Below are 22,869 nucleotides of genomic sequence, written 5' to 3' on the forward strand. Positions count from 1 at the left end.
ACTTTCTGATCATGTGTTTGTATATGTTCACCCTGCTGTGTGCCCTAGTCCACAGTACCACTCGAAACTGGCTGGAAATTTTCCTGCAGCCGCTGCTAGACGAACTGTCTGCTGGCAGTCTACAAATATATATAGGTACTGAGAAACTTGCCAAGAATGGATAGAAGAGCAGACTAACACTGAAGTGTAGGAAGAGATGTCACCTACCGATCTACAAGAGTATAGCTGCTGAGGAACTTGTACACACACATACAAGAATGGCAATGAGGTGTAGGGCAGCGAAGTGTCACTGAATTGTTGGTGAATGCCTCACTGCTCTAATAACACATTGAAACTGTGAAAAACTATCACTCACAAACATCGGATCTTAGTGAAACTCACACGCTGGGAACTGAGAGAAAAATCATTGCAATAACACAAGTATCTCAAAAATTGACCCCAAAAGATCTCGCCAGGAGAGAGTGGTGGCAGCTCGACGTGTGTTCACCCCGATGTGTGGACACAGACTAAGCAGCATAGAACCAGCCTTGCCTCCCCTCCAAGCTCCCCTCCTCCCTCTCTCCCTCACTTCACCTGTAGATAGGGATAACAGTTTTTCAGGCCTGTTCTAGACGGTCACTGATGCTACACAAAGAGATCCATCTGCTGGCAGTGATATACTGTTTCCAGTCTGCAGGAATCAGTCACAGATGGCCAAAACAATCAAGGAAAGAACATCTTCCTACAAGCCATTAAACGAATTACTCAGAGAGACTGCCACCCGGGAATACTAGCGAAATGCCTGACCCTTCGTCACAGATAAAGGACTGAATGGTCAACAGCAGTGTGCTTTCAAATGCCCTGGATGTGCGAGCACTGTCTGAAAGTGATCCTCTGCTAAGTAAAACCAGGCTCTCGCAACAGAAACATTGAACCAACGTTTCCCTTAAATAAGATACATAAATATCTTTACACTAGGCATCTGACTGTGCACCAATCTGCCCCCTCCAACCTGCCCCCTGGTGGAGAGCAGTGCTCGCCACTGCATACAGTCATGCTTCTTCGTCAGGTAAACAGTCCAAAGACCCTCTGGTACAGGTTTCAGACACTCCACTGTACCGAATAACAGTCTTGTGTTTGTGTGTGTGTATGTGTGTGTGTTTTCTGGTATACTGTGGAAGGACGAGATTCGTGATGTATAGACGGGGGAGGAATAAATGGTGGTCCAATTTTACACAGATCACTTGCTCCTTGAGGACTAACACACTGCACGTCTGCCTAAAGTGTTACCGTACTTAGCAGCTCAACTGCTCTAATGGCAGCTAATTTATTTTAAAAAATAGACTGAATAAACACGAATGAATGCTTATTTGCTGCATGAGGTATTACCATCGTATATTGTCCATGTATGATTCTTGTGCTTGCTACAATGAATACTGTACTGACAGAGCACTGTAAGGGCACTCTCTTGTCCTGGGAGTGCAAAACTGCCCCTAAAGGCGGAAGAATCAGCAATAATCAACGGCTTGAGGATACAGAAGGCAATGGAAACCACTGCATTGAAGATATGTAACGTGTATACACAGGACATGTGATCTGTAATTGGAAAAGTTTCGTGGTGATCTCTCCCGTGGCAAAAGATTCTGGAATAGTCCCTCATCCGGATCTCCGGGAGAAAAATGCCAAGGGGGAGAAGATCATGATAAAAAGATTGAACAGTCAACGGAAGGACAAAGTTCTACGAGTTGGGGCGTGGAGTGTCTGATGCTTGAACGTGGTAGGGAAACTAGAAAATCAGAAAAGCTAAATGCAAAGGCCAAATATAGATACAGTAGGGGACAGTAAAGTGAAATGGAAAGAAGACATGGATTTCTTGTCAGATGAGTATAGGGTAATATCAACAGCAGCAGAAAATGTTATTACGCAAGAAGGATTCGTTATGATTAGGAAGGTAGGGCAGCGCGTGAGTTACTGTGAACGGTTCAGTGATAGGGTTGTTACGATCAGAATCGACAAAAATGGCTCTGAGCACTATGGGACTTAACATCTATGGTCGTCAGTCCCCTAGAACTTAGAACTACTTAAAACTAACTAACCTAAGGACAGCACACAACACCCAGCCATCACGAGGCAGAGAAAATCCCTGACCCCACCGGCAATCGAACCCGGGAACCCGGGCGTGGGAAGCGAGAACGCTACCGCACGACCACGAGATGCGGGCTCAGAATCGACAACAAACCAACACCGACAATGATACATGCCGACGTTGCAAGCTGTAGATGAAGAAATAGAGAATGTATTTGAGGATACTGAAAAGGTAATACAGTACGTAATAGGATATTTAATTCTAATCGTCTTGAGGGACTGAAATTCTGTTGTTGGGGAAGGAGAAGAAGAAAAGTTAAATGAGAATATGGGTTTGGGACAAGGAATGACAGAGGAGAAAGATTAATTGAGGCCTGTAATAATTTTAAGCTAGTAACAGCGAAAACTCTGTTCAAAAATCACAAGAGGAGGAGCTATACTTGGAAATGGCCGAGTGATAAGGGTAGATTTCAGTTAGATTAAATCATAGTCCGGTAGAGATACCGAAATCAGATAGTGAATTGAAAGGCTTACCCAGGGGCGGATATAGACACAGATCACTATTCAGCAGTGATGAAGAATAGTTTAAAGTTTAAGTGACCATGCAGGAAGAATCAATATCCAAAGAAGTGAGATATGGAAGTACTAGGGAATGACGAGACCCACTTGAAGTTCTCTAAGGCTGTAGATCCAGCAATGAAGAACAACTCAGTCGACACTGCAGTTGAAGAGGAATCTACATCTCTGAAAAGGGCAGTCACAGAAGTTGGAAAGGAGAATATAGGTATAGAGAAGGTAACTTCGAAGAAACCATGTGTAAGAAGAAATACTTCAGTTAATCGATGAAAGAAGGAAGTACAAATATGTTCAAGGAAATTCAGGAATACAGAAATATTTGTTGCTGAGGGATGAAATAAATAGGAAGTGCTTCGAAGGTAAGGCGCAGTGGTTGCATGTAAAACGTGAAGACATCGGAAAAGAAATGATTGTTGGAAGGACTGACTCAGCATATAGGAAAGTCAAAATAGCTTTTGGTGAAATTAAAACCAAGGGTGATAACATTAAGAATGGAACGAGAGTTCCACTGTTCCATCTAGAGGAGAGAACGGATAGGTGGAAACAGTAGATTGAAGGCCTCAATGAGGAGGAAGATTTGTACGATGTGATAGAAGAACAAACACTTGTGGATTTAGAAGACGTAAGGGATCCAGTATTAGAATCAGAATTTAAGAGAGCTATGCAGGACTCGAGATCAAATAAGTCAGAAAGGATAGATGGCATTCCATTAGAATTTCTAAAATTATTGGGGGAAGTGGCAACCAAACGACTACTCACGTTGGTGTGTTGAATCTATGAGTCTGGCGACATACCATCTCACTTTCGGAAAAATAACATTCACACAATTCCAAAGATCGCAAGAGCCGACAAGTTCAAGAATTATGGCACAATCAGCTTAAAAGCTCATGTATGCAAGTTGCTGACAAGAATAATATACATAAGAATGGAAAAGAAAACTGAGGATTTGTTGGATGACGATCAGTTTGACTTCAGGAGAGGTAAAGGCACCAGAGAGGCAATTCTAACGTTGCGGTTGATAATCGAAGCAAGAAATAGAAAGTCCAGGAGACGTACGTAGGATTTGCCGACCTGAAAAAAACATTCGACCTTGTCAAATGGTGCAAGATGTTCGAAATCCTGAGAAAAATAGACGGAAGCTACAGGGAGAGACGGGTAAGATACAATTTGTACAGGAGGCAAGAGGGAATAATAATATTGGACGACCAAGAACGAAGAGCTAGGATTAAAAATTGTTTAAGACAGGGATGTAGTCCCTAGGCCCTACTGTTCAATCAGTACGTCGAAGTTGAAATGATGAAAGTGAAGGAAAGGTTCAGGAGTGGGATTAAAATTTAAGGTGAAAGGATATCAATGACACAATTCGCTAATGACATTGCTATCCCAAGTGAAGAAAAATTACGGGACCTCCTGAATAGATCGAACAGTCTAATGAGAACAGAATTTGGACTGAGAGTACATCGAAGAAAGATAAAAGTAATGAGAAGTAGCATAAATGAGAACAGCGAAAAACATAACATCAGGGTTGATGGTCACGAAGTAGATGAAGTTAAGGAATACTGCTACCTAGGCAGCAAAATAACGAATGACGGACGGAGCAAGGAGGACACTGAAAGTAGATTAGCACTGGCAGAAAGAGCATTCCTGGCCAAGAGAAGTCTACTAGTAACTAACACCGGCCTTAATTTGAGGAAGAACTTTCTGAGAGTGTACTTCTGGTGCACAGCATTGTATAGCAGTTAAACATGGTCTTTGGAAAAACCGGAACGGAAGAGAATTCAAGCATTTGAGATGTGGTGCTACAGACGAATATTGAAAATTAGGGGGACAGATAAGGTAAGAAATGATGAGACCTGCACAGAATCTGAGAGGAAAGGAATATGTGGAGAAGACTGAAAAGGATAAGAGACAGGGTTATAGGATATCTATTAAGACATAGGGTAATGACTTCTATGGTACTAGAGGGACCTGTAGAGGTCTAAAACTGAAGAGAAAGACCGATATTGGAACACATACAGCAAATAATGGTGGACGTGGGTTGCAAGTGCTACTCTGAGATGAAGAGCTTCGCCCAGGGAGAATAACTCGTAGCGGGTCGCATCAAACCAGTCAGAAGAATGATGTCTCAAGGAAAAAGACTGACAGACCTCACCTCACATTGGGTAAAGGATGTTGTCTTATGCTTTTAAAACGAATACTGCGACAGTGCAGATGGTGGATATAGTACTAAAGTCAGTGAAATCTGTAGCTCAATAATTGTTAACTCTCTTTGCCGGTGTGATTACTATGCTTGCTACAACGAATATTGTATCAATAGACGTAACCTCATAGTGTGTAAAGGGCAAATTTTTACGCTTTTGAAACTAATACTTTGTCAGATCAGTGAAAATAGCTGATACAATACTAAAATCATTGAAAAATCTCCAACTAAATAAGTGTAAACGAGCTCTCGTGGTATGACCTTATGCTTCCTGAACTATCTCCCGCTGTAGTCTCTCGTCTTTGGTGAGATGTTCCAATAGTTACAGCTCCAGGAGTTCTTATACCAACGATTTAGTTACTTTCCTAGACTTATACTGTATCTCATTCTTATACGTGTCAGATAGGTTGGTTTGAGTGCTCCTGTTTCTGTGATAATTCATTAGTAGATATTGAGAATTTTCTAGAGGTCTGAAGGTTTAATGTGGGTTATTACAGGTGAACTCACTCTCATTCTAAATAAATCGACGGTATGAGTGAGTGCTTATTGTTATTTACGTTAACCTGTTGTTTACTGTATATGGTTTTATGCCACCAACATCGGAAGCTAATGTTCTAAACGATATGTCGAAGTGAAGTATCCTCGGAGCATAGTAAATGGCTCTACCCAGACAACTTAATTTTTATGAATTACCCTATATACACATACAAATTTCTGTGTCGAAATCGTTTCATGACAGTGAATTACGTAATTCATATTTAGATACTTGAGACACTCTCAGACGCATTGTGAATAAGCAGCTGTCACTCTGTCTAGTTCATAGTTTGTGTATTTCATATATAACAGTCAGTTAGAAATGTTTTAAGTTGAGGTATTTACGGAAGCGACAATAATATTATATAAATTGAAATGGAGGCGGTAGAAAGAAAAGAAAAGTGACTATTGATATCAGCTGCATCGGGAGGTTGCGTGGAATCAGCGGCGACGAGTGAAAATGTGTGCCAGACGGGATTCGAACCCAGGCTTTCTTCCTTATGAGGCTGTTGCGTTAACTACTGTACACGGCGGACAAGTTTTCAGCACATCTGCACAGACTGTCTCCGTGCGCCTCTCGACCAACGCACATTCTCTCCTAGCGCCACCTATCCGCAGTCCCTGTCTATTTCCACCATGCTCACTACGTTCAGATTCCCGCAGGAGGTCGGACGTAATAGGCTATTTTCCTTTGTTAAAAATAAAGTTCGGATTGTTATTATTCTGAGTGATTATAACATTCAACTAGCATTTTCCGTCAATATTCACAAAATATCTGTTATTTTTATGTAATTAAAGGTTGTTGGTGTTGTTGTGGTCTTCAGTCCTGAAACTGGTTTGATGCAGCTCTCCATGCTACCCTATCATGTGCAAGTTTCTTCATATCCCAGTACCTACTGCAACCTACATCCTTCTGAATCTGCTTAGTGTATTCATCTCTTGGTCTCCCTCTACGATTTTTACCCTCCACGCTGCCCTCCAATGCTAAATTTGAGATTCCTTGATGCCTCAGAATATGTCCTACCAACCGATCCCTTCTTCTAGTCAAGTTGTGCTACAAGCTCCTCTTCTCCCCAATTCTATTCAATACCTCCTCATCAGTTATGTGATCTACCCATCTAATCTTCAGCATTCTTTTGTAGCACCACATTTCGAAAGCTTCTATTCTCTTCCTGTCCAAACAATTTATCGTCCATGTTTCACTTCCATACATGGCTACACTCCATACGAATACTTTCAGAAACGACCTCCTGACACTTAAATCTATACTCGATGTTAACAAATTTCTCTTCTTCAGAAACGCTTTCCTTGCCATTGCTAGTCTACATTTTATATCCTCTCTACTTCGACCATCATCAGTTATTTTGCTCCCCAAATAGCAAAACTCCTTTACTACTTTAAGTGTATCATTTCCTAATCTAATTCCCTCAACATCGCCCGTCTTAATTCGACTACATTCCATTATCCTCGTTTTGCTTTTGTTGATGTTCATCTTATATCCTCCTTTCAAGACACTGTCCATTCCGTTCAACTGCTCTTCCAAGTCCTTTGCTGTCTCTGACAGAATTACAATGTCATCGGCGAACCTCAAAGTTTTTATTTCTTCTCCATGGATTTTAATACCTACTCTGACTTTTTCTTTTGTTTCCTTTACTGCTTGCTCAATATACAGATTGAATAACATTGGGGAGAGGCTACAACCCTGTCTCACTCCCTTCCCAACCACTGCTTCCCTTTCATGCCCCTCGACTCTTATAACTGCCATCTGGTTTCTGTACAAATTGTAAATAGCCTTTCGCTCTGTCAAACTCTTCACGCAGTATCGTATCTCCCATTTCATCTTCATCTACATTCTCTTCCATTTCCATAATATTGTCCTCAAGTACATCGCCCTTGTATAGACCCTCTATATACTCCTTCCACCTTTCTGCTTTCCCTTCTTTGGTTAGATCTGGGTTTCCAGCAGAGCTCTTGATATTCATACAAGTGGTTCTCTTTTCTCCAAAGGTCTCTTTAATTTTCCTGTAGGCAGTATCTGTCTTACCCCTAGTGAGATAAGCCTCTACATCCTTACATTTGTCCTCTAGCCATTCCTGCTTAGCCATTCTGCACTTCCTGTCGATCTCATTTTTGAGACGTTGGTATTCCTTTTTGCCTGCTTCATTTACTGCATTTTTATATTTTCTCCTTTCATCAATTAAATTCAATATTTCTTCTGTTACCCAAGGCGTTCTACTAGCACCCCGTCTTTTTACCTACTTGATCCTCTGCTGCCTTCACTACTTCATCCCTCAGAGCTACCCATTCTTCTTAGTTAAAGGCTTAGAGTGGCGATATGTGCAACGAAAGACATTCTTTTCCCTTACCACCTTTAGAATTTAAAAGAGAGTATTCCAGTCTACATTGTCAAAAGCGTTCTCTAAGTCTACAATTGCTAGAAACGTAGGTTTGCCTTCCCTTAATCTTTCTTCTAAAATAAGTCGTAAGGTCAGTATTGCCTCACGTGTTCCAATATTTCTACGGAATCCAAACTGATCTTCCCCGATGTTGGCTTCTACCAGTTTTTCCATTCGTCTGTAAAGAATTCGTGTTAGTATTTTGCAGCTGTGACTTATTAATCTGATAGTTCGGGAATTTTCACATCTCTCAACACCTGCTTTCTTTGGGATTGGAATTATTATATTCATCTTGAAGTCTGAGGGTATTTCGCCTGTCTCATACGTCTTGCTCACCCGATGGTAGAGTTTTGTCAGGACTGGCTCTCCCAAGGCCGTCAGTAGTTCTAAAGGAATGTTGTGTACTCCTGGGGCCTTGTTTCGACTTAGGTCTGTCAGTGCTCTGTCAAACTCTTCACGCAGTATCTTATCTCCCATTGCATCTTCATCTACATTCTCTTCCATTTCCATAATACTGTCCTCAAGTACATCGCCCTTGTATAGACCCTCTATATACTCCTTCCACCTTTCTGCTTTCCCTTCTTTGGTTAGAACTGGGTTTCCATCTGAGCTCTTGCTTTCATACAAGTGGTTCCCTTTTCTCCAAAGGTCTCTTTAATTTTCCTGTAGGCAGTATCAATCTTACCCCTAATAAGATAAGCCTCTACATCCTTACATTTGTCCTCTAGCCATCCCTGCTTAGCCATTTTGCACTTCCTGTCGATCTCATTTTTGAAACGTTTATATTCCTTTTTGCCTGCTTCATTTACTGCATTTTTATATTTTCTCCTTTCATCAATTAAATTCAATATTTCTTCTGTTACCCATGGAGTTCTACTAGCCCTCGTCTTTTTACCTACTTTATCCTCTGCTGCCTTCACTAATTCATCCCTCAGAGCTACCCATTCTTCTTAGTTAAAAGTTTAGAGTGGCGATATGTGCAACGAAAGACATTCTTTACCCTGCTCCCTGAAACATCATTAAACTCGCTCAAAATTAAGCAATTGTAGAATCTTTACAAATTAAAGGTTACAAAACACTAAATATGAAGATTTGATCACGTGATCGAAAACGTTCTGTTATTGGCTGAAGCTCTGGTAAAGTCACAGGCTAGGAATAAGACGAAGTTATTAGTGTGTTGTAGGAGTGTTATACAAAGTTACTAGGTTTTTATGTGCTTTTTTCCGTAAACAGCTTAGATATTATTGAGAGAAAACGTCGTTACAAGTTTTAAGTAAAAATTGAAAGGAATTTTGTGAACGCTAATAGTAGAAAACTTCCGAAAGTTGATGCGTTTATGCAACATCCATTTAGAGTGGCGATATGTGCAACGAAAGACATTCTTTTCCCTGCTCTCTGAAACATTATTAAACTTGTTTTTTTCTTTATTGTTATTTTTAAAGCTGTTTACAGGCAGGCCAGCAGCAGCATACTACGCCGCTCTTTAGCCACAGAGAAACACAAAAGAGACAAATGAAGACAATTAGAGAAAAACATGGTGGACATATAAACGGAGACAAACACTTTTTAAAGTACATGGAGCCGTTCACGGGCGTAGAGTCCAAGATAAAATTTGTTCAGACACTTGGACACATACAGAGACGAAAATTGTCACACGCGAACGTAGGTGCAGAAAACGAATAACACTGTCCCACTTAAGCACAAACGACGGCACACACAGAAACACGAGGCGTTGATCACCGGCGCGCGAATGTTCACTAAGCATGTACGAGTCTGGGGACCTGCCAAGAGAGGAGGAGGGGGGTTGGGAGAGAGAGGGGGGAGAACACAGATGCCATGGGCAGGGGAGATAGGGGGGAGGGAGGAAGGGGGAGGGGAAGCCCGGGGGAAGAGGGGTGGAGGAAGGGGGATGGGGGGAAAGGAGAGAGAAGAGAGGGAGGGTGTCCAAAGGAAAAGGCACAGGATGTAGGAAGGGAGGATCAAAGTTGGTAGGAGGAGTAGATGGAGGGGACATCATCCGGGAGGGGGAGCTGGTGGAAGCCACCTTAAGAGAGGGTAAGTAGGGTGGAGAGATGGAGACCGGGTGGGACATGGAAATAAAGGTGCGGCAGCAGGCGGGGGTGGGAGAGGAGGGGCGAGACAAGTGGGTGAGGAGGATCGAGTTTACGGGAGGTGTACAGGATCTGTATCCTTTCAAGGAAAAGGAGGAGGTGGGGGAACGGAATGAGAGCGTACAGGATCTGCATGGGGGAGGGGAGACGGATGCGATAGGCGAGGCGGAGTGCATTGCGTTCAAGGATTTGAAGGGATTTGTAAAAGGAAGGGGGGGGGCGGACATCCAGGCCGGATGGGCGTAACAAAGGATAGGGCGGATGAGGGATTTATAGGTGTGGAGTATGGTGGAGGGGTCCAGACCCCACATACGGCCGGAAAGGACCTTGAGGAGTTGGGAGCGTGCCTTGGCTTGGATTGTCCGGAGATTGGGGGGGCCAGGAGAAGCGACGGTCGAGGGTGACGCCAAGTTACTTAAGGATGGAGGTGAGGGCGATAGGGCGGCCATAGATGGTGAGATAGAAATCGAGGAGGCGGAAGGAAGGGGTGGTTTTGCCTACAATGATCGCCTGGGTTTTGGAAGGATTGACCTTGAGCAACACTGGTTGCACCAAGCGGTGAACTGCTCAAGATGGGATTGGAGAAGGTGTTGGGAGCACCGCAGAGTGGCGCCAAGGGCAAGGAAGGCAGTGTCATCGGCGAACTGGAGAAGGTGGTCAGGGGGTGACGGCGGCGGCATGTCCGCCGTATATAAAAGGTACAGAAGAGGGGTGAGGATGGAGCCTAGGGGCACACCGGCGGAGGGAAAAAAGGTGTAGGAATCCGTGTTATGGATGGTGACATTGGAAGGACAGTGGGAGAGAAAGGAGCCGATCAAACAGACGTAGTTAATGGGAAGAGCGAAGGTTTGGAGCTTGAAGAGGAGACCGGATTGCCATACATGGTCATAAGCACGTTCGAAGTCCAGGGAGAGGAAGATTGCAGAGCGACGGGAATTAAGCTGTTTGGAAAAGAGATAAGTGAGGTGAAGGAGAAGGTCGTCGGAAGAGAAGGGCGGCCGAAAGCCACACTGGGTAACGGGAAGGAGGCAGTGCTGGCGAAGATCCTGGTGGATGCGGCAGGTGAGGATAGGTTCCAGGACCATGCTGAAGACCGAGGTAAGGCTGATGGGATGGTAGGACATGATGGCGGAAGGCGGTTTACCAGGTTTAAGGAACATCAGGATAAAGGGGGGTTTTCCACAGGTCGGGGTAGTAACTGGTGGACAGGACTACATTATAGAGCCTGGCCAAGGTTGAGAGGAAACGGACATGAGCTTCACAAAGGTGGTGGTAGGTGACACGATCGTGACCAGGAGCGGTGTGGCGTTTTGTGCGGAGTGTAGCAATGAGATCCTGTGTAGTGATAGGGGCATTGAGTTCCATGTGTGCAATGTTGTCCAAGTACTGGAAACCGTGCGAGGGATGTGACAGAGGTGTCAGTTCGATCACAGACATCCAGGAAGAGGGAGTAATCGAACTGGGGATCATCGGGGATGGAAAAGACATCGAAGAGGTAAGAGGCAAAGTGATTGGCCTTACTAAGTGTGTCAGGGAAGGGGTGATCATCATGGAGAAGAGGATAGTAGGGGGAGGGTTTAGTTCCGGTAAGGCGACGGAAGGCTGACTAGAACTTGGACAAGTTTATAGGTAGGGTAGCATTTAAGCGGGTGCATGTCTGTCGCCAGTCCCGGTGTTTCTTAGCCGTGAGCAAATTTCGAATGTGTCTCTGGAGTTGCCGGTGGCGTCCTAGTGTGTCCAGGTCACGCATGTGGAGGAAGGCACAGTAGAGACGGCGGGATTCACAGAGGAGGAGGACAGCCTGTAGGGCTAAGGTAGGACGGTGAGGGTGGATGGCGACAGTAGGGACGTGGGCCTCCATGGCCTCAGACAAGGTCTGCTGGAGAAAGGAGGTGGAATGTGTTACGTCGTCAGGGTGGTGGTAGGTGAAGGGGTGGCTATCGACCTGGGTGGAGAGGGTATCCCGGTAGGCATTCCAGTTAGCACGGGAATAGTCATGGACGTACTTTGGGGAAGGGTCATTACGAGGATCGGGGCGGGGGCGACGACCGTCTGAAACGGTGAGGAGGACAGGGAGATGATCACTACCAATAGGCTCCAGGACATCCACCATGATGCGGCCAAGGAGGTTAGGGGAGGAAAGGATAAGATCGGAAGTGGAGTTGGATTTGGGACGAGTATGCTGGGGGATGGGGATGAGGTCGCCTTGAAGGGAGGAGAGGAACTGATGCCACTGCCGTAACTGGGTGGCGGAACAACTATGGATGTTGAGGTCGGTGGCGATCACATAGGAGGAGAAGGTATGGTCAATGTAGGAGAGAATGTTGAATGGAATATTTACATTAGGGCGGACATAGATGGTGGCGCAGGTGACAGTAAGGCCGGGTAAGAAGAGACTAAGGATCAGGTGTTCGGTGAGGTCGGGATGGAGAGGTTGGAGCCGAACTGGGATCTGGCAGTGGTGACCAATGGCAATTCTGCCACGCGCAATTGGTAGGGGATTATCAGAGCAGTGAAGGAGGTAGGGCGACGTGGTGGATGGTGTGGTGGGGTTGGAGAAAGGTTTCATTGAGGAGGAAGGCACGCACGTGGTGGGTGGCAAGGGTGTGCAGGAAGAGGTTCTTGTTGGCGGGAAGGGAACAGATGTTTTTGAAAAGGATACAGTGCTGTCGCGCCATAGCAGGGATTTAGATGAGGGTATCAAGACGGAAGAAGGTGAAATGGGCCTGTTTGTTGGAGTCGGTGGCATAAATTTTGAGGTGGACGATGGAACAGGCGGCGAGGGAGACCTGTTGGAGGGTGTGAGGGCGCTGGAAAGGGTGGACAATGGTGAGGAACCTGGTGATGTCCTCAGCAGTGGGATCGGGGGACAAAGGGAATTTCCAGGGGGGGGTGGGGGCGTCCAGGGACAGGGACGGTGAGTTCAGGAGTGGTTGGTGGGGGTCGGACTTTACACTTTTGGGAGTAGGTGGGATGGGGGAGATTGCAGGTATTACAGGAGGGTGGGGATTGAAGGTTAGAGCACTGCCGGAGGAAGTGCACTTGCCTACAATGCGGGCAGGTGGGGGCCTCGCGGCACTCGGCTGTTGGGTGTGCATTATAGTGCAGACACCTCTGGCAGCGCAGGGATTGAGGAGGGGAACAGGAGGGGTCGACCTTATAGCCCTGGTTGAAGAGGAGGGCACCCTCCTTCAGGAGACGGTCAATGGAGGGGGTGTCCTCGGAGAAAACCCACATAAGGCGGGTGGGACCAGGCGAGTTAAAAATGCGGCGGACCGCCCGCACCTCCAGCGTGGGATGCGCCTTGAGCTCCGCCAATACCTCTTCCTCCATGATCATCGGACTAAGCTGAGTGATCACGGCAGTGAGGGTCGGCAAGCGACGCGGGGTTGCGGTTGGCGGGTAGGAGATGGAGAAGGAGCAGGGGTGAGGGAGGCATTGGGGCCAAAATGATTGATGGGGAGGTGGGAGAGGATGTCAGTATGGAGGGTGGGGCTGGGGGAGGAGATGAGAACTGAATCCCGTCTGGGAGTGAGGAGTGAGTGGGGCCGCCAGGGAAGTGTTGGCGGAGGAGGAAGGGGAGAGATTCCGGGTCTCGAGAAGGGAAGGATCAGGATGGGAGAGGAGGTATTTGTATAAAGAGAGGGGGAGGAGGAGGAGGAGGATTCGGAGGGAGCAGGGCCAGGCGGGGAGACATCCATGGCATCCTGGCTGGGAGAACGAGGATGGGGCCGGGCCTTTTTCGGAGCAGAAGAGGTGGTGGTGCCACTAGGGCGCTTAACGGCGGCAGAAGGGTGGGTGGTGACATGAGGGACGGGAGCTATAGGGAGGTGGTGGGAAGCAGCAGGTCCCGGCGTGGACGCAGCAGTCGGCGCTGGAGATGGTGACAGTGAATGCGACGGCGACGGCGACGGTGGTGGCGGTGATGGCGAAGGCGATGGGGAGAGTTGGGTATGGGCAGTGGCCCAACGGGCCACCACCCTAGCTGGAGCTGCAGTGACAAGCTGGGGGAGTGGGGGGAAAGGATCTGATTGAGAGGAGTGGGAGGAAGAAGCTGGAGAGGGGGTGACAAAGAGCGAGGGCGAAGGGAGAGTGAGAAGAGGAGGGATGGAAAGAGGGGGGTGTGACTGGGCACACCATGTAATGGTGGTGGTGGCGGCGGAGGGCGACGTGTACACAATGGAAGGGGTGGTAGTAGTGGCAGTGGTGGTGGGTGCTGACATGACGACAGGGATAAACAAAAAAGCACAGAACGAAAAGGAGAGGAACAAACTGGGGGCTTATGAAGACGGACGAAGACGGATGAAGATGGATGAATACCAGAGTCCCATGCTGCTGGCGCTGGCGCTGGCGATGGCTGGCAGAAACGTCGCTGCTGCTGCTGCTGCCGTGGATGGGGCCGGGCCTGCTGCTGCTGCTGCTGCTGCTGGAGGGAGGGCTGGCTGCCTGGCTTGCTGGCTGGCTGGACCGCTGCTGCTGGCTGGACCGCTGCTGCTGGCTGGACCGCTGCTGCTGGCCGTGACCACTGCCACTACTGCTGCTGTTGCTGCTGCTCGGCTGGACCGCTGCTGCTCGGGTGGCTGGCTGGCTGGCACCTGAAACTCTATCGCTTCGATTAGAACCGGAAAGGCACAATCGACGGGCGGTACCACCGGAGATGCATCATTAAACTCGCTCAAAATTAAGCAATTGTAGAATCTTTACAAATGGATACGTATCTTATAACTAGGTTGTCGGCTATCAGCCATGAACTACTACCCAAAGCACAATAAAATTATCCTTACCGCTACTTAGCGCTGATTTCCTGTATACAGGGTAGTCCATTGATAGTAAGTGGGCCAAATATCTCACGAAATAAGTGTGAAACGAAAAAACTACAAAGAACGAAACTCGTCTAGCTTGAAGGGGGCAACCAGATGGCGCTATGGTTGGCCCGCTAGATGGCGCTGCCATAGGTCAAACGGATATCAACTGCGTTTTTTTAAATAGGAACCCCCATTTTATTACATATTCGTGTAGTAAGTAAATAAATATGAATGTTGTAGTTGGACCTCTTTTTTCACTATGTGGTATCACGTAACATTCCGCCAGTCTGGACGGTATTTGCTTCGTGATACATTACCCGTGTTAAAACAGACCGTTTACCAATAGCGGAAACGGTCGGTATCATGTTGATGTATGGCTATTGTGTTCAAAATGCCCAACGGGCGTGTGCTAGTATCCTGCTCGGTATCCTGGACGACATCATCCAATTGTCCGGGCCGTTCGACAGATAGTTACTTTATTTAAGGAAACAGTAACTTTTCAGCCACATTGCAAACGTCAATCATAACCTGCAACAAATGATGAGGCCCAAGTAGGTGTTTTAGCTGCTGTCGCGGCTAATCCGCACGTCAGTAGTAGACAAACTGCGCGACAATCGGGAATGTCAAAAACGTCGGTGTTCAGAATGCTACATCAACATCAATTGCACCCGTACCATATTTCTATGCACCAGGAATTGCATGGCGACGACTTTGAGCGTCGTGCACAGTTCTGCCACTGGGCACAAGAGAAATTACGGGAAGATGACAGATTTTTTTGCACGGGTTTTATTTACCGACGAAGCGTCATTCACCAACAGCGGTAACGTAAACCGGCATAATATGCATCATTGGGCAACGGAAAATCCACGATGGCTGCGACAAGTGGAACATCAGCGACCTTGGCGGGTTAATGTATGGTGCGGCATTATGGGAGGAAGGATAATTGGCCCCCATTTTATCGATGGCAATGTAAATGGTGCAATGTATGGTGATTTCCTATGTAATGTTCTACCGATGTTACTACAAAATGTTTCACTGCATGACAGAATGGCGATGTACTTCCAATATGATGGATGTCCGGCACACAGCTCGCGTGCGGTTGAAGCGTATTGAATAGCATATTTCATGACAGGAGGATTGGTCATCGAAGCACCATACCATGGCTGCACGTTCACCGTATCTGACGTCCCCGGATTTCTTTCTTTGAGGAAAGTTGAAGGATATTTGCTATCGTGAACCACCGACAACGCCAGACAACATGTGTCAGCGCAATGTCAATGCATGTGCGAACATTACAGAGGCGATCTACTCGTTGTTGAGAGAAATGTCGTTACACGTATTGCCAAATGCATTCAGGCTGACGGACATCATCTTGGGCATTTATTGCATTAATGTGGAATTTACAGGTAATCACGCTGTAACAGCATGCATTCTCAGAAATGATAAGTTCACAAAGGTACATGTATCACATTGGAACAACCGAAATAAAATATTCAAACGTACCTACATTCTGTATTTTAATTTAAAAATCCTACCTGTTACCAACTGTTCGTCTAAAATTGTGAGCTATATGTTTGTGACTATTACAGTGCCATCTACCACAAAGTGGAAAAAGTGGTCCAACTAAAACGTTCATATTTCTTTACGTATTACACGAATATGTAATAAAAAACGGCGGTTCTTATCAAAAAATAACGCAGTTGATATCCGTTTGACCTATGGCAGCGCCATCTAGTGGGCCAACCATAGCGCCATCTGGTTCCCCCCCTCAAGCCACACAAGTTGCGTTCTTTGTAGTTTTTTCGTTTGACGCTTATTTCGTGAGATATTTCGCCTGGTCACGATCAATGGACCACTCTGTATATTACACGCAGCAGAGAATGTCTTCTCAGTAGGCATTCTGTGGCGAAGCGGACAGTGCATCTAATTGCGGTTATATGGAACCTAGCTTCGAATCGTGGAACATTCATATATTAAGAATTTTACATGAAATACGCATCTCCGGTGGTAATCCTGAAGGATACCGTTCTTCGATTGTCCCTTTCCGGCTCTAATCGAAGCGATAGGTCTATTGCAGGTGCCAGCCACCCTGCAGCAGTCCAACCAGCAGCCAGCAGTGGTCCCAGCAAGCAGCCAGCAGCAGTCCCAGCCAGCAGCGGTCCCAGCCAGCCACCACCTCCGCCAGCAGCAGCAGCAGCAGCGGCGTCCCCACTGGCCAGCCAGCCAGGTCGCCCCCCGCCCCCCCTGCCAGCAGCAGTAGAGTGGGGCTTCGGCCCCAGTCTCCTTCATCGTTCTCCGTCCCTTTTAATCTGTGTTTCTCGTCACCTTGCCTGTCCCTCATTTGCTTCTTTGTCCTGTCCTGTGTATTTCCCCTTATCACCATGTCAACCCCCACCACCACCACTACAACCACCACCACCGCCATCGTATACACGTCTCCCTCTACCGCCGGCACCACTATCACGTGGTGTGCCCAATCCCTTCCCCCTCAGTCCATCCCCCCACTCCTCACTCTCCCGTCTCCCTCACTTTTTGTTGCCCCATCCCCAGCTCCTCCCTGCCTCGTCTCCTCTGATCCCTTACCTCCACTCCCTCCCTCTGTTCCTTCCGTTTCTGCGGCCCACGCTCAACTTTCCCCTTCGCCCTCTTCATCATCTTCATTATCACCATCGCCATCTCTGGCGCCGACTCCAGCCCTGGGACCTGCCCCTCTATGCCACCTTTCAGTTGCTCCCGTCCCTCACACCTCCTCTGCCGCGGTCAAACGCCCCAGTGCCACCCCTGCCTCCTCTGCATCTAAAAAGACTCCGCCTCGTTCCCCTTCCCCTGTCCAGGATGCCATGGATGTCTCGCCACCTGTCCCAGCACCCTCCTCCTCCTCTCCCTCCTCCTACCGCTACATCCTCTCCCGTCCTGATCCCTCCCTTCCTGAAGCCCGGAACCTCACCCTCTTCCTTCGCCGCACCGGGAAGGTGCCCCCATCTCCCTCCTCACTCCTCGCCGTGATTCAGTCCTCATCTCTTCCACCACCAGCCCTACCCTTCACACAGATCTCCTTTCCCGCATCCCTGTCACCCACTTTGGCTGTAATGCCTCCCTCACCCCTGCCCCTTCCCCGGCTCTCCCGCCAACCCCAACACCCACGTCACCTGCCGACCCTCACTGCCGTGATCACTCGGCTTAGTCCGACAATCACGGAGGAGGAGGTGTTGGTGGAGCCCAAGGCGCAGCCCCATCTGGAGGTGCGTGCGGTTTGCCACATCCACAATTCTGCTTGCCTTATGCGGGTCTTTTCCAAACACACCCCCTCACAGACCATCTCCTTAAGGAGGGTGCCCTTCTCTTTCACTAATGCTACCAAGTTGACCCCGTTCCCCTCCTCCATCCTTCTGCTGCCAGAGGTGCTTGCGGTATAATGCACACCCGACATCTGAGTGCTGCAAGGCCCCTTCCTGCCCGCACTGTAGGCAAGCCCACTTCTTACGGCAGTGCCCCAATCTCCAGTCCTCCCTCCTGTAATACCTGTAACCTTCCTCATCCTACTTACTCCCAGAAACGTAAGGCCCGACTCCCTCCTACCACTCCTGAACTCACCATTCCTGTTCGCACTCTGGACGCCCCCACCCCTCCCGGCAATTCCCTTCGCCCACCCCCTACCGCTGAGGACATCATCAGATTCCTCACCATCATCCTTCAGAATGTTCACCCTTTCCAGCGCCCCCACACCCTCCAACAGATATCCCTCGCCGCTGGTTCCATTTTCCACCTAAAAAAATGTATGCCACCTACTCCAACAACCAGGAACATTTCACCTTCTCCCGTCTTGATACCCTCATCTAAATCCCTTTTATGGTGTGACAGCACCGTATCCTTTTCAACAACATCCGCTCCCTTCCTGCCATCAAGAACCTCTTCCTGCACACCCTTGCCACCCACCGCGTGGATGCCTTCCTCCTCAATGAAACCACACTGTTCACACTTCACCATACCTCCTTCACCACTCCGAAAATCCCCTCCCGATTGCATGTGGTAGAATTGCCATTGGTCACCACCACCAGTTCCCACTTCGGCTTCAACCTCTCCTTCCCGACCCCACCGAACACCTGATCCTTAGTCTCTTCTTCCCCGGCCTTACCGTCACCTATGCCACCATCTATGTCCGCCCTAACGCCCCTAGTGCGCTCGACTGCCTCTCCCACATTGACTGTACCTTCTCCTCCTACGTGATCGCCGCCGACCTCAACATCCATAGTCGTTCCGCCGCCCAGTTACTGCAGTGGCATTGATTCCTCTCCTCCCTTCAAGGCGACCTCATCCCCATCCCCCAGCACACCCGTCCCGAATCCAACTCCACTCCCGATGTTATCCTTTCTTCCCCTAACCTCCTTGGCCGCATATTGGTGGATGTCCTGGAGCCTATTGGTACCGACCATCTCCCTGTCCTCCTCACCATTTCAGATGGTTGTCGCCCCCGCAATGACCCTCGTAATGACCCTCCCCCAAATTAGGTCCATGACTATTCCCATGCCAACTGGAATGCCTACCGGGATACCATCTCCACCCAGGTTGATAGCCACCCCTTCACCTACCTCCACCCTGATGATGTTACCCATGCCGCCTCCTTTCTCCAGCAGACCTTGTCTGAGGCCGTGGAGACCCATGTCCCTATGGTCGCCATCCACCCCCGCCATCGTACCTTACCCATACAGGCCATCCTCCTCCTTCATGTATCCCACCGTCTCTACCATGCCTTCCACCACACGCATTACCCGTACACACTACGACGCCACCGGCAAGTCCAGCGACACATTCGAAATTTGCTCGCAGCTAAGAAATGCCGGGACTGGCGACAGATATACACCCGTTTAAATGCTACCCTACCTATAAACTCGTCCAAGATCTGGTCGACCTTCCGTCGCTTTACCGGAACAAAACCCTCTTCCTACTATCCTCTTCTCCATGATGATCACCCCTTCCCTGACACTCTTAGTAAGGCCAATCAGTTTGCCTCCTACCTCTCTGATGTCTTTTCCATCCACAATGAACCCCAGTTCGATTACTCCCACTTCCCGGATGTCCGCGATCGAACTGACACCTCTGTTGCTCCCCTCGCACCTGGTCTCCAGTACTTGGACAACATTGCACACACGGAACTCAATGCCCCTATCACTACACAGGATCTCATTGCTACACTCCGCGCAAAATGCAACACCACTCCTGGTCATGATCGTGTCACCTATCGCCACCTTTGTGAAGCTCCTGTCTCTTCTCCTACCGGCCCATCAGCCTTACCTCGGACTTCAGCAAAGTCCTGGAATCTCACCTGACACATCCACAAGCATCTCCGCCAGCACAGCCTCCTTCCCGTTACCCAGTGTGGCTATCGGCCGTCCTTCTCTTCCGATGACCTTCTCCTTCACCTCACTCATCTCCTTTCTGAACAGCTTAATACCCATCGCTCCGCAATTTTCCTCTCACTGGACCTTGAACGTGCTTATGACCATGTATGGCATTCCGGTCTCCTCTTCAAGCTCCAAACCTCCGCCCTTCCCATTAACTACGTCCGTCTGATCGGCTCCTTTTTCTCCCACCGTCCTTCCTACGTCACCATCCATAACACGGATTCCTACACCTTTTTTCCCTCCGCCTGTGTGCTCCAAGGCTCCGTCCTCTCCCCCCTTCTGTACCTGTATACGGCGGACATGCCGCCACCGTCATCCCCCATCCACTTTCTCCAGTTCGCCGATGACACCGCCTTCCTTGCCCTTGCCCCCACCCTGCAGTGCTCCCAACACCTTCCCCAATCCCATCTTGACCGGTTCACCGCTTGGTGCCACCAGTGGTTGCTCAACATCAATCCCACCAAAACCCAGGCGATCATTGTAGGCAAAACCACCCCTTCCTTCCGCCTCCTCGATTTCTATCTAACCATCTATGGCCGTCCTATAGCCCTCACCCCCACCCTTAGGCTCCTAGGCGTCACCCTCGACCGTCGGCTCTCCAGAACCCCCCATCTCCGCACAATCCAAGCCAAGGCACATTCCCGACTCCTCAAGCTCCTTTCCGGCCGTACGTTGGGTCTGGACCCCTCCACCATCCTCCACACCTATGAATCCCTCATCGGGCCTATCCTTTGTTATGCCCATCCAGCCTGGATCTCCGCTCCCCCCTACCTTTTATAAATCCCTTCAGATCCTTGAACGCCATGCTCTCCGCCTCGCCTATCGCATCCGTCTCCCCTCCCCCACGTGGATCCTGTATGACCTCATTCCGTTCCCCCACCTCCTCCTTTTCCTTGAAAGGATACAGATCCTGTACACCTCCCGTAAACTCGATCCTCCTCACCCGCTTGTCTCACCCATCCTCCCCCACCCTCGCCTGCTGCAGCGCCTGTATTGCCACATCCCACTCGGTCTCCACCCATCTTACCCTCTCCCAAGGTGGTTTCCGCCGGCTCCCCCTCCCTGATGATGTCCTCCTCCCCTCCATCTACCCCTCCTATCAACTTTGATCCTCCCCTCCCACATCCTGTGTCTTTTCCTTTGGGCACCCTCCCTTCCTTTTCTCTCCTTTCCCCCCCTTCCTCCAACCCTCTTCCCCCGGGCTTCCCCTCCCCCTTCCTCCCTCCCCCTATCTACCCTGTCCGTGGCATCTCTGTTCTCCCCGCTCCCTCTCCCACCCCCCCTCCTTCCCTCTTGGCATGTCCCCGGACTTGTACATGCTTAGTGAACATTCGCGTGCCTGAGATCAACCCCTCGTGTTTCTGTGTGTGCTGTCGTTTGTGCTAATTTTCGTCTATGTGTGTGTCCAAGTGTCTGAACAAATTTTACCTTGGACTCTACGCCCGTGAACGGCTCCATGTATTTTAGAAAGTGTTTGTCTCCGTTTATATGTCCACCATAATTTTTCTCTAATTGTCTACATTTGTATCTTTTGTGTTTCTCTGTGGCCAAAGAGCGGCGTAGTATGCTGCTGCTGGCCTGCCTGTGAACAGCTTTAAAAATAACAATAAAGGGAAAAAAAGCATGAAATAGGAAAATAGTGTTGTCGCAGTTGTTTCGATGGTTCAATGTATTATATATAGCTTCACATTAATCTTAGTCTAGCTGTGGACACCTGAGGTTAAATGCATGTCCTTGCCAGACAAGCAATTCACTTTTTTAGAAAGCATTTCTAGTAGCAAGGAAATCATCATACGCCCACAGTACAACGAGATGTATGACGGCGAGGCTTTGTAAGCAGAAAGATATAAATCATGTACAACATGCAGGTAACAAAAACGTAAAAGATATGATGTTTGTGAACGTATACTAACGTCAGTATCTGAAACAGAATTACTTCACAAAACTTCAAAAGTTTAAACAATAAGGATGGTACTGGACGGTATGAAGATAAAAAACTTGTTTCTAATAAAGCAAAAAGCATGTGGACACATTAACGATAAAATATCTTTCCGAAGGTGACGTGTGTGAACAACGATTGCAAATATAAGCGTATGTAAACGGCACGGTAAACACAGTAATACTCTGCCTCTGATCGGTGGGGTGAAGTTTTTTAATTGTGATTTGGTTTTCATATCAAAGGACTGTCGAGTCCAAAATTCGAACCACCGATCAATGGGTATCACCATGAATAATTCGACATTCTACCGTTCTGACAACTGAACTACCGAATAATGTACGTGAAATTCTGCAAAACGACAATTTTCACTAAGAGTTCAATTTCGTTGTATGGCACTATCCTTCCTTGTAACAGTGAGATAGCATATCTCGGAGCTACAGGGTGACAATTATTGAACTATATTAAATAAAATCGTTATAACATCTGAACGGTTAGCGTTTCAATAAGCTACCACAAGAATTCAAAAATCTTAGTAGTAATCCACACGCTTTCACATCGAAACTGAAGAGTTTACTCATGGGTCACTACTTGTATCCTGTTGAGGAGCTCTTTGAAAAATTAAGCTGGTTCTTATGATATATTGTTGATTGCGTGTTCTTAAACTTATGGCTTGACTATTTTGGGTTCACAAACATTTTATTTCATTTGTTATTACTTTTATGTCTTAATTGCATGCACTGACACGTTCCACGACGTTGGAGATTTGTTCTTCAATTTGGTCCTACGGAACTTGACGTGTAAATTAAAAAAATTAAAACTCCACAGTTGGCAGCGAGGCATGA

Source organism: Schistocerca cancellata, chromosome 2, assembly GCF_023864275.1.
Source record: "Schistocerca cancellata isolate TAMUIC-IGC-003103 chromosome 2, iqSchCanc2.1, whole genome shotgun sequence".
Lineage (NCBI taxonomy): Eukaryota > Metazoa > Arthropoda > Insecta > Orthoptera > Acrididae > Schistocerca > Schistocerca cancellata.